We start from the raw sequence: 12811 nt of genomic DNA on the forward strand, positions 1-12811 counted from the left end.
TACCCATTACTCAGCAGAATGTATTTTAGGGTGTAATTCTTGGTATGTACATGCTGTGTTAGAAATATGAAGGCCCTTCAAAAATGTGATAGATTGTAAGGAAATTGGATGTGTAATTTATGTCCCTAGAACACCTGATGGTGCTTCTTGGATGTTGGGCCTCTGTATGTGGCCACGCTGTGTAAAAGTCTCACACATGTGGTATCGCCATACTCAGGAGGAGCAGCAGAATATATTTTGGGTTGTAATTTTTTCTATGTACATGCTATGTGTTGGAAATATCCTATAAATGGACAACTTTCTGTAAAAAAAAATGCGTTTTTATTTTTTTCCACATTTTCCAAAAACATCTGGAAAAAAATGAACTGTTCAAAAGACTCATTATGCCTCATAGATTATACGTTGGGGTGTTAGCTTTCCAAAATGGGGTCACTTTGTGGGCGTTTCCATTGTCCTGGTGCTCCAGGGCCTTCAAAAGTGTAATAGGTGGGTGAGAGATTAGATGTGTAATTTATGCTCCTAGAATGCTTGAAGTTGCTACTTTGGTGTTGGGCCTCTGTATGTGGCCACGCTGTGTAAAAGTCTCACACATGTGGTATCGCCATACTCAGAAGGAGCAGCAGAATATATTTTGGGGTGTAATTTTTTCTATGTACATGCTATGTGTTGGAAATATCCTATAAATGGACAACTTTCTGTAAAAAAAAATGTGTTATTTTTTTCCACATTTTCCAAAAACATCTGGAAAAAATTAACTGTTCAAAAGACTCATCATGCCTCATAGATTATACGTTGGGGTGTTAGCTTTCCAAAATGGGGTCACTTTGTGGGCGTTTCCATTGTCCTGGTGCTCCAGGGCCTTCAAAAGTGTAATAGGTGGTTGAGAGATTAGATGTGTAATTTATGCTCCTAGAATGCTTGAAGTTGCTACTTCGGTGTTTGGCCTCTGTATGTGGCCACGCTGTGTAAAAGTCTCACACATGTGGTATTGCCATACTCAGGAGGAGCAGCAGAATATATTTTGGAGTGCCATTTGTGGAATATACATGCCATGTGAGAGAAATAACCTGTTATAATGACAATATTGGTATGAAAAAAAAGAAATCTTGATTTTGCAAAGAATTGTGGGAACAAATGACAACTTCAAAAAACTAACTATGACTCTTACTAACTACCTTGGAATGTCTACTTTCCAAAAAGGGGTCATTTGGGGGGTATTTGTACTTTATTGGCTTGTTAGGGTCTCAAGAAATGAGAGAAGCTGTCAGTACTTCAGGTGTGATCAAATTGTTCAATTTTCAGAAATTGGTACCATAGCTTGTAGACCCTATAACTTTCACCCAGACTAAATAATATCCAATTTTTTTTTTTTTTTTACCAAAAATATGTAGCAGTATGCATTTTAGGCCAAATGTATGAGGAAAAATTCATTTTTTACAAAATGATATGATAGAAATGAAGAAAAATGCATTTTTTTACAAAATTTTCGTTCTTTTTTCATTAATAGCGAAAAAAAAAAAAACGCAGAGGTGATCAAATACCACCAAAAGAAAGCTCTATTTGTGGCAAAAAAAAGGACAAAAATTTCATTTGGTTACAGTGTTGTATGACTGAATTATTGTCATTCAAAACGTGAGAGCACCAAAAGCTGAAAATTGGTCTGGTTATTAAGGGTGTTTAAGTGCCCAGTTGTCAAGTGGTTAAGGGGACAGTAGGTTTGCGTAAGGTTCACCCCAAAGCGCTGTGGTCGCTCTTGGGGAAGACTTGACTTGGCGGGCCGCACCCCCCCGGCGGGGTCATAGGTATGACCTGCTGGGTCACTCCTCCTTTTTTGTTTTGTTTGGGTAGTCTGTTAACGGCAGGGCCTTGTGGTCCGAGCCGGTCAGCAGCTTGGACATGGAGCTGCTCACGGATGTGGGCGAGGAGCAGGGGTTTGGGATCATCTTTCAGGACAAGGGGTGTGCTTGCCATTTTCCTCAGTCCGGGTTGGCAGCGGAGTTTTACAAGGAATTTAGTGCGGCTGAGTGGTTTCAGGTGGTGCTGGCGGTTGAGTTTGGTGGCTTCCCGGGACAGGAAAGGCCGTTCAATGGGGCGAATTTGGGGGGGTACAAAGGGGGTAATAGGGTCCGGCGCCCTCCCCTCAGTTACTCGTCTCCTGCGACATGGGGCTGTGCTGTTTACGAAAGGATATTTTTGTGTACGCAGTGTTTTGCTGGGAGTGGACATGGTAGTGGCGCACGCCTTGTCCCGCTTTCCGTGGGACGGGTTTTCGAGAGTGGGTACGTAGGCGTAGGAGCATGGGGTCCTTCGTCCAGAGTGGCTGTGGAGTAGTTAGTTGAATCGTCCTCCATGTAAGCAGAAGGTTGGTAAAGTGAGGGTACATGGGCGGTCTGTTGTAGGTCTGGTTGGGTGGCGGACTATGGTTCTGGAGTCAGAGGTGTAGCCATTGGGACCGGAGGTGCAGGTTCTGGTTCGGTATGGTTGGTCCGGGAACAGGGAGACGGGGAGGTCACAGTTTGTATTGGATGAGAAAAGTTGGCGTGGCTGGCATTCTTGTTTGAGTGGCAAGGTTGTCCGGATTTTACTGAGGTTTTTGGGTGCGACAAGCGCTCAAGGGTTGTAGTAAGCAGAGGCGCCGCACGTAGCACGGTGTCGTTTACAACTTTAGGGGTGTTTTGTGGAGAAAGTGGGGGACATTGTGTCCGTCCCGGTATGGGATTGCGTTGTTCGGTGTAGTGTTTGCTCGGGCTATTTTGCAGCATTTAGGGTGGTCGGGTTGGTTACCCCACTCCAAAAGAGGGTCAAGGCGGCATGTTGCTGCTGATGTGCAGGGGCACAGGAAGGGGCCACACTGGTTCTCGTAGATCCAAAACGGATCGGAGGGGGAAGGATAAGTCAGTGCAGGCGTTCACTGTGGTTGGTTCAGACCTTTGCCCAGTCGGGCTGGTGCGGGAAGTCCTGCAGGCACTCCCGTAGGTGGGCGGTTCATTTTCGTTACATAAGAATGGGGGATCCATGGTCGCGGTATCGGTGGTGGCAGAGTTTAGGAAATGTTTGGGGGAATTGGGCCTCGTGTAAAATGGAATTCTCGGCGCATTCCTTTGGAGTGGGGCAGCGACAGAGGCTGCACGTGATGGTCGTGACAAGGGCAACAGTCAAGAGTATAGGCAGGTGGGAGTCGTGGAGGTTTTGAATGGATGTAAGACCACAATGGCTGGTGGCCTGGCATAGGGGTTTTGGTTTTGTTTTAAAAAAAAAAAAATAATAATAATTTTGGTGGCCACATCAGGGTTGTAGATTTAGGCTTACTGTCTTTCTGGTATAGTACAAGGATTGGTCTGGATTGTGGGCCACCCCTACGGTTATTGGGGGGCAAGTGTAGCATGTGGGGCAGAAGAGTCTACAGCTGTCGGCCCCGAGACGACAGGCGCATGCGCGTTGGTGCGGTTTCTCGGGAATGTGGTGGAGTAGAGCGGTACCGGATGGGCACAGGTTTGCAGGTGGACCGACCACCGGACATACGGGTTCCCCAGGTGGGGGGAAAGGATTTAGGGTAGGGGTCAATACTGGACGTCGCGAGGGACGCTTTATGTTTGAGTTGCTGGGCATCCACGTGTCTTTCCCGGACACGAGGGTGGTATGGTCGGAACATGGTGACTAGGGCATCATAGAGGATGGCCAGGTCAGTGGAGGGGGTGAACGGAGCACAGAGGTAGATTAACAGAGAGGTGGTGGGGCACTGTGGTCAGTGGTCGTCTCTGAGCCAGTTTGTCGGCTTGAGGCCTGTGACCGGAGGTCAGGTACCGCAGCGCCAAAAGAAAAAGGTTGTGTGTAAATAGAAAGGGGAGGGCCTGGTGGTCAGCCATCTGGAGTTGGGGATGTCTAAATGGGGTTACATTAGGGGTGATGGAGTTCACCACTCGGACGTAGGGGTCGATGTGGGGGGTTGGCCCCGTAGTACGGGATACAGCAAGCATGGAGGTTGTGGAGGTGCGCCCAAAGGCAAGGTGTTACCTTTGGGTGCTGGTGGCGGGTGTTTGGACTTTGCAGGAGAAGAAATTACCCCAAATATGGACGCCATTACCCAGAGGTGGTATGGGTTCTGAAGGGGTGTTATTTGCCAGACTACCAAGGTGTAGCTGGAATTTTGGTTAATGGGGGTACTGCGGTCAGTGGTCGTCTCTGAGTCAGCTCGTCGGCTTGAGGCCTATGACCAGAGGTTAGGTACCGCAGTGCCAAAAAGGTTATAACATTAAAAGGTTTACAAGTTGGTGTTAGTGGTGCCTGCAAAGTCCAGCACTAGTATGGGAGAACTGTTTTCTCAGGAATTATATGGTTTATATATGTTATTTATTACTTGAAGTATTTAAAATTAAGTAGGCTGCTACGGCCAGTTTTTACTCCAAGTTACAGTGGTGGTCTCATTATTATTAAAGGTTTAAGGGGGAGTATAAACAGTGGGTCTTAGCAGTAAAGGTTATTTCTGGGATACCATAGTCAAGAAAGGCCCGGAGCAAAGAACAAAAGACAATAGGCGCAGGGCCGGCATGACAGGGTTAACAGAAACCCTTACAAGCCAGGGGGGAGTGGTCAGGGAGAGGACAGTGTTGGGGGGAGGAGAGGCTATAAATTCCTCCTCCCTCCTTTCCCGGGTAACACACGACGTGGGGAGAAAAGTTCCCACCCACCCTCCCTTTTTTGTTATGGGCTTGCTGATAGTTGTGTTAATGGTGAGAGAAATTGGTTTGTTTTGGGTGCTTTCCTTGGTTGCTTCTCTTTCTGCAGGTACGAGTTTCATGCTGTCGTGGCGGTGGCGGGTGTTTGGGCTTTGCAGGAGAAGAAATTACCCCAAAGATGGATGCCATTACCCCGAGGTGGTATGGGTTCTGAAGGGGTGTTATTTGCCAGACTACCAAGGTGTAGCTGGAATGTTGGTTAATGGGGGCACTGCGGTCAGTGGTCGTCTCTGAGTCAGCTCGTCGGCTTGAGGCCTATGACCAGAGGTTAGGTACCGCAGTGCCAAAAAGGTTATAACGTTAAAAGGTTTACAAGTTGGTGTTAGTGGTGCCTGCAAAGTCCAGCACTAGTATGGGAGAACTGTTTTCTCAGGAATTATATGGTTTATATATGTTATTTATTACTTGAAGTATTTAAAATTAAGTAGGCTGCTACGGCCAGTTTTTACTCCAAGTTACAGTGGTGGTCTCATTATTATTAAAGGTTTAAGGGGGAGTATAAACAGTGGGTCTTAGCAGTAAAGGTTATTTCTGGGATACCATAGTCAAGAAAGGCCCGGAGCAAAGAACAAAAGACAATAGGCGCAGGGCCGGCATGACAGGGTTAACAGAAACCCTTACAAGCCAGGGGGGAGTGGTCAGGGAGAGGACAGTGTTGGGGGGAGGAGAGGCTATAAATTCCTCCTCCCTCCTTTCCCGGGTAACACACGACGTGGGGAGAAAAGTTCCCACCCACCCTCCCTTTTTTGTTATGGGCTTGCTGATAGTTGTGTTAATGGTGAGAGAAATTGGTTTGTTTTGGGTGCTTTCCTTGGTTGCTTCTCTTTCTGCAGGTACGAGTTTCATGCTGTCGTGGCGGTGGCGGGTGTTTGGGCTTTGCAGGAGAAGAAATTACCCCAAAGATGGATGCCATTACCCCGAGGTGGTATGGGTTCTGAAGGGGTGTTATTTGCCAGACTACCAAGGTGTAGCTGGAATGTTGGTTAATGGGGGCACTGCGGTCAGTGGTCGTCTCTGAGTCAGCTCGTCGGCTTGAGGCCTATGACCAGAGGTTAGGTACCGCAGTGCCAAAAAGGTTATAACGTTAAAAGGTTTACAAGTTGGTGTTAGTGGTGCCTGCAAAGTCCAGCACTAGTATGGGAGAACTGTTTTCTCAGGAATTATATGGTTTATATATGTTATTTATTACTTGAAGTATTTAAAATAAAGTAGGCTGCTACGGCCATTTTTTACTCCAAGTTACAGTGGTGGTCTCATTATTATTAAAGGTTTAAGGGGGAGTGTGATGCAATTGCCTATATGTCTCAGTTTAATTCTCCCTGCTAATTTAATGCTGTGGGTTAGAGGTAACAGGTGTTCATGTGTGATTCATCTCTCTCTGTAAAGACTGTTCATATGTTAAATAAGGCTAGCTTTTGAAAGGCCTTTAATTGTGTGATAACGCTGTCTCCAACCTAGTGATGCTCAGAGGTGTTAATAGGTGTCAAACTGGATGCAGACGAAACGTCTGCCTAGGAAACTCAGTGTGTGAAGGTGGTTTGTTGTTATGCTGTTTAAGGAATGTGCAGTGATTAGACATGATAATTGTCGGTCGGTGCCGACCTGTCTAGAATGTTTTAGTAATTAGCCTTAGTGTGTGATTAGGGGGGGTGGAGATTTCATAGTTGCTTGAATGTCTTGGACTGTATAAAAAGCTGAGAAGAAAACCATTAAAGTGTTGTTCCAGCAGTAAGCTTGGCATGTGTGGCTTATTGGGCGATCCCAGGAATATCCCCCCTTGTGGAATATTGGGTGATTATCTTTATGGGAAGAAGGGAAGACTTTGACGGGGATATCATTCTAATACCGTCACAGGGAGTATAAACAGTGGGTCTTAGCAGTAAAGGTTATATCTGGGATACCATAGTCATGTCTGCCCTTAGGGGTGACTCCATCTGCTGGATAAACTGTAGGGTGCCATGTTCACCCTCAACCCCCTGGCTGGTTGCCGCTGGCGATTCCCCAGCCTGACATGGGGGGAGAGGTGCAGAGGCAGATGGACCCGGGTTGTCTGTAACCTGCGACTGCTGCTGATCCACAGAGGTCTGGCTGGCAAATCTCCTCTCATTTTTTAATTTTTCAGCAAACACTCCACTTTTATCTTTTAATTTCTCCAACAGTAAAGATTGTTTCTTCACTTTCTCCTCCATCTCTTGTAGCTCAGGCTTCATGTCCGAACAGTTCTTACTCCAGGCCTGGAAATACTTGTTTTTGAAGGATTGGTGTTCAGCCTTCAAACATTTAAGTTTCTCCTCCGATCGCCCAAAAACGATCGATGATCTTTTGCCTGAATACATCCGTATTCTCACCAGGGCCTGGACCCACAGTCAGATCCTGCACCACCTCCTCCTCCTCACTAGGCCCAGTATCATCAGGGGGATCCGTCCCAGGGCCTTCACCAGGATCAGGCATTATTCCTGGGCCAAGCTAGCAGGCAGGGCCCAGGCTTGAAAAAAAGGTTGGTTCTCTCAGAGAGCTCCTTGAGTATGTCCTCCTCCTCCTTCCCACTGATCACCAATGTAAGGAGTATTCTTCCCACTGACCACCAATGTAAGGGACATCCTTTCCACTGACCACCAATGTAAGGAGCATTCTTCTCACTGACCACCAATGTAAGGGACATTCTTCTCACTGATCACCAATGTAAGGAGCATTCTTCTCACTGACCACCAATGTAAGGGACATCCTTCCCACTGACCACCAATGTTAGGAGCATTCTTCTCACTGACCACCAATGTAAGGGACACTCTTCCCACTGATCACCAATGATACTACTGAACACTATGCTACACGACATTCTTCCCACTGATCACCAATGTAAGGAGCATTCTTCTCACTGACCACCAATGTAAGGAGCATTCTTCCCACTGATCACCAATGTAAGGAGCATTCTTCTCACTGATCACCAATGTAAGGGGCATCCTTCCCAAATTTTGTTTATTAAAAGTCTTGCAAACAAAAAGCATAAAATCACTATAAGATATACATAAATATACACATATTTACATAAATGAAAATAAATATAGCAAATCTGCTCTCAAACAAAAGACTTTACAGCAAAGCAAAAATCATGTAATCACCAGGAAAATACATCTTAATACAACTCACACCACTACACCAGACAAGCCTGCAAGGTCAAGAAACAAACCCGCACCCATTATGCATGCAGCCCTTCTAAGAAACGTCCAACACCATACATCTACCTATTTCTACCTCAATTACCCGCCGGCACGTTACCATATCGGTTTTAAAAAGTACCGCAACTCTGCTGCAGGGCTCAGCCGCAAGAGACCAAAAGGAGGGACGGCATCTCCACTCCCTTTTTGCCAGATGGATATTGGCCAAAATATGGAGCCAGGTCTCTTGCAAAAATAAAATCTCGGCATCAGACTCGCTGAGCAAAAATAAGGCCATATCACGAGCTCTTGCAGATTTAATGCTGGCGACATTAATGGTCGCCACCTTTATCGGAGGGGGAATTGCCATCAGGATGATTGGGGTAGTCGCTTCTTGACCTTCACCATACTCTCATCACCAGAAACCGCTCTCTTCAAACTACGTGACTCCCCCTCATCCATAGATGAAAAAGAGGAAGACAAAGACATCTCATCCCCCGACAACACATTAAAGGTGTTACCAAGGGGAACCCCTCTTGGATCCGACTCTGAGGAAGAGACGACCGGTTTTCTAGTCTTTCTCTTCTTTTTTTTCTTCCTCCTGATCTTCTCCCACCCCTCCTCATCCGAATCCCCATCAACGGAATGTGAGACATGGGGTATGGACACCCTTCCATCAGCCCCACCCCCATCCAGCACCCCCACATTCCCCTGACCACGCTTGCGCTGCCGAGGGGCAGGGACTGGAGGCTGAGTGGGAAGATCCGCTAAACCTGCCCCCCCAGCAGCCTCCGCCAATCTGGAGGATCTACGAATAGATGGATTAGGGACAGATTTAGGGACCACATCTCTAGGGGGAACAGAAACAGGTGTCACAGACACAGAAGGGACAGACTCAGGGACCACATCACTAGGGGGAACAGAAACAGATGTCACAGACACAGAAGGGACAGACTCAGGGACCACATCACTGGGGGGGACAGAAACAGGTGTCACAGACACAGAAGGGACAGACTCAGGGACCACATCACTGGGGGGAACAGAAACAGGTGTCACAGACACAGGAGGGACAACAACAGTTTCAGTGGCCTCATCCTCCTTATCCAGCCTCTGCAGCTCAGCCTCCAACCCTGGCAGGTTATGGAATGCCTCCGGGCATTGACTGTAGGGGTGACCAAGCTTTTGGCACAAATTGCACCGAATATCCGTACAGTCTTTAGCCAAATGGCCCAGCTCCTGGCACAAAGAACATTTCTTATGGGTGCAGATAGAGGCAAAGTGGCCCTTGTCACCACATTTATTGCACACCTTAGGCTGACCCTGGTACAAAATGGTCAGCCTGTCCCTCCCCAGAAAGGCTGAACAGGGCAGATGCTTGTTAGGCGAAATTGTTCTTCTCTAAGACCACCCAGGTAGGTTGTTAGGTTCAAATGATGGAACGGAGATTTCAGTCTGCCACAGGCGCCAGGAGAAAATCATTTGACACAGAGGAAACGAGCAGGTGTTGTGACAAGTGATTCTCTCTGAAGTTTAGTTCAAGATGCATTCATATTTATACAAATTTCAGAACAACCTTTGTAATTCTAAAATACATACTGTGCGGTTTTTCAAGTATACATCTCAGTTAATAATTTACTGTTAGCTGTTACCTGAGTTCATTTTAACACATAGAATATAACCTTTGGTTTATGAGTTTACATAAGCACTATAGTAGTATACTTTATCTTAAACAAAGATGAGCCGAATCAAAGTTCATTGATTACAGAGCTTAGTGAAAAAGATGACATACATTTCTTAAACTAGGTGAAAAGTTTTCCTAACATCAGCTTATTTGTGACACTTATGTACATTGTAATTTTTCATTAGGCCATGATATCGGCCCCCTGAAATTACAATGGGGTTTATAATGCTATATTTATTTCATTTCCCCTCTTTGAGACAATATGTCTCACAATTAGATAATATTTCTTTTATCATAATACATACTTAGATAAATCCTATTTGCCGCAGCAGGATCAGGGGTTCGGGATGCCTTGGCAATTATGCACATTATAAGCTTATAACACGCATATAGAAACAAAACAAAAAGAATAATCATAATGATGGTTATGGCAGCACTTTTTAACCATGTCAGAATTCCTATTCCAGAATTTAAGTTTGCAAAAGGATCCCATGTTTTGGCAATATTTCTAGCTTCATCTTGTAATTTTCTTACTTCTTTATAGATATATATATATCTCAACATTATCAGTACCCTATTGCGGGGTCACTATCATTTCTTCTCTACCTAGTATGACACCAAAGGGTCCACAGTACTACTTCACATCTATGTGGAGCAAAGATCTTCTTAAGGTGTATGTGGATACATATCTTTTACTCATTCATATCACCCATTTTGGCATCATACGAATCTGCTAATCTGACAATCTGATAACACTCTATCTCTTCCCTGGGGTGATCTTCCTTAGTTCTAATTGCCATTGTAGTACTAATTGTATTTTAACAATAATAGAACATTTGTGATATTTAAAGGTACAGCCATGAGAGGAATACTAACGGTGGAGGGGTGTAATTTACTACATATCCAACATTTTTCATATCCTGATTTCTGTGCAAAGGCATATTTAAACTTCAATAATAAAATTTTATCTGTAAAACTTTCTGAGTTTTCATTTCTCTTGTGTCTGTCATGTATATTATTCATATTATTCTGTTGTGGACTGTTAGAAGCTCCACAAATGCTCTTTATGTGTCCCAAATCTTCAGGATGATAAATACAGTTAGTTGTCAGCCAAATTGGCAGGAACACGATCAGGGCAGCCCAGCATAAAAGGCACAAGGCTTTCCCAGAAGTCTGTGGTGAAATAAGCGACGTCATCTTCTTCAGAGACTTTTTTCCACCTGCTTCACTCACTGTTCGAGGATTTGTATCACCTTCTTCACCTCCTTTATCTTTGGCTTGCTTCTTAGGTGTTTGGTTCACCTTCTTCACACGACTAGCATGGATCCAAGCCTGTTGTCCCTCTACCAGAATAGCTGTTCGGGTAACCGCGATCACTGTAGTCGGAGGTCCAAATGGATACTCTTCCTTCTTGGTACGCTTCAATTGCTGGACCACTACGACATCTCCTACTTGAAAGTTATGAGTTGGTTTCTGTGAAGAAAAAGGAGAGGTGCGAGCAACATTCCTTTCAACTTGATCTAAAGTTTCAATAAGTTTTTTTACATATTCTTCCTGAATAAGATCTAGGTCCCCTCTTTCTAACATAAGTGGCTGTCTGGCCCATGGGGTGGGGAATGGTCTACCCATTAAGACTTCAAAAGGAGAGTATCCTGTCTTTTTAGAGGGTGTCATTCTTACCTCGGCTAGTACAGCTGGTAGGACCTTCTTCCAATTTGCATATGTACCTCCAGTGGCCTTCCTGATCTTATCTTTAAGGGTTCTGTTCATTCTCTCAACTATACCTGAGCTCTGGGGATGGTACGGAATATGAAACTTCCAGTCTATTTTCAGTGTTTTTACTAGATCTTGACAAACTTTGGCCACAAATGCAGGACCATTGTCTGAGTTGATCTGAAGTGGACATCCCCATCTGGGAATGATTTCCTGTGTGAGAATTTTTACTACTGTTTGTGCATCTTCCTTTGTTGTTACAAACACTTCTATCCATCTTGAGAACATGTCCACTATTACTAGCAAATATTCCTGTCTTTTACCTAGTTTGGGCATGTGTGTAAAATCAATTTGTAAATGAGTGAATGGTGTGGATGGATATATCAGATGTTCATGTTTTGCCTTGTGAGGGTTCCTGGGATTATTCCGAATGCATATGATGCATCTGGAAACATATGCCTTAACGAGAGAGGGAAAACCTGGAATGTAAAAATCCCTATCCAAAAGTTCACATGTGACTTTCCAACCTCTGTGACCTATGACATGGTATTGTGAAATAAAAATGGGTGCGCTGGCTACAGGGATACATGGTCTCCCCTCTTGGCAGACAAGGCCAGTTTCTGGGCTTGTCTGCACACCTATTTTGTTCCATTGCTGGATGTCTTGGTCTGTGGCATATGCTTGGAGGTCATGCAATGTTTGATCTAGGAGTGGGATTTCAGGTGAGAGCAATGGCATTTGGATGTCTGCTGGCTGTGTGGATGCTGCTTCTCTAGCTGCTTTGTCAGCTAAGGCATTGCCTTTAGCTATGTCATTTTGTTGCCCTGTATGTGCCCTACAGTGTAGTCCAGCTATGGACCTTGGCAACTGTATGGCTTCTAATAGATTTGTGACCAGTGTGGAATGTGAAATTGATTTACCATCCGCTGCTATGTAGCCCCTCCTTTCCCATATGACCCCAAAATCGTGTGTCACGCCATGTGCGTATTTTGAGTCAGTGTAAATGTTTACATCTTGCCCTTCAAAAAGCTGACAAGCTCTGGTAAGCGCAATTAATTCAGCAGCCTGGGCTGACTGGAAAGGAACTGGATTTGCTTCTAGGATTTTATCAGGTAATTGCACAACAGCATACCCAGCATGGTATGTGTTGTCATTTGGCCTGGAACAGGAACCATCCACAAAGACATTCTGTGCATCTGGAAGAGCCACAGAAGACATGTCTGGCCTTGGGGATGTATCCTGATGTATGAGATCTATACATTTATGCTGTGGGACAACCTCATCCTGTTCTCCTTTTAACCCTAACAAAGCGTTCAGAATTGGGGCGGAGCCAGAAGTAGGAGAGGTGTACTTTATTTCAAGCTGTGGGTTGGACAAAAGAATGACCTCATACCCACTCAGCCGTTGGGCTGACATGTGTTGGGTATGGATATTCTTTAGTAAAATTGATACATTATGTGTAGTATGCAGGGTGGTGGGATGACCCAGAGTGAATGATGTAGCCATTTCCACCACCATCGCACAGG

Source organism: Rana temporaria, chromosome 12 (assembly GCF_905171775.1).
Source record: "Rana temporaria chromosome 12, aRanTem1.1, whole genome shotgun sequence".
Lineage (NCBI taxonomy): Eukaryota > Metazoa > Chordata > Amphibia > Anura > Ranidae > Rana > Rana temporaria.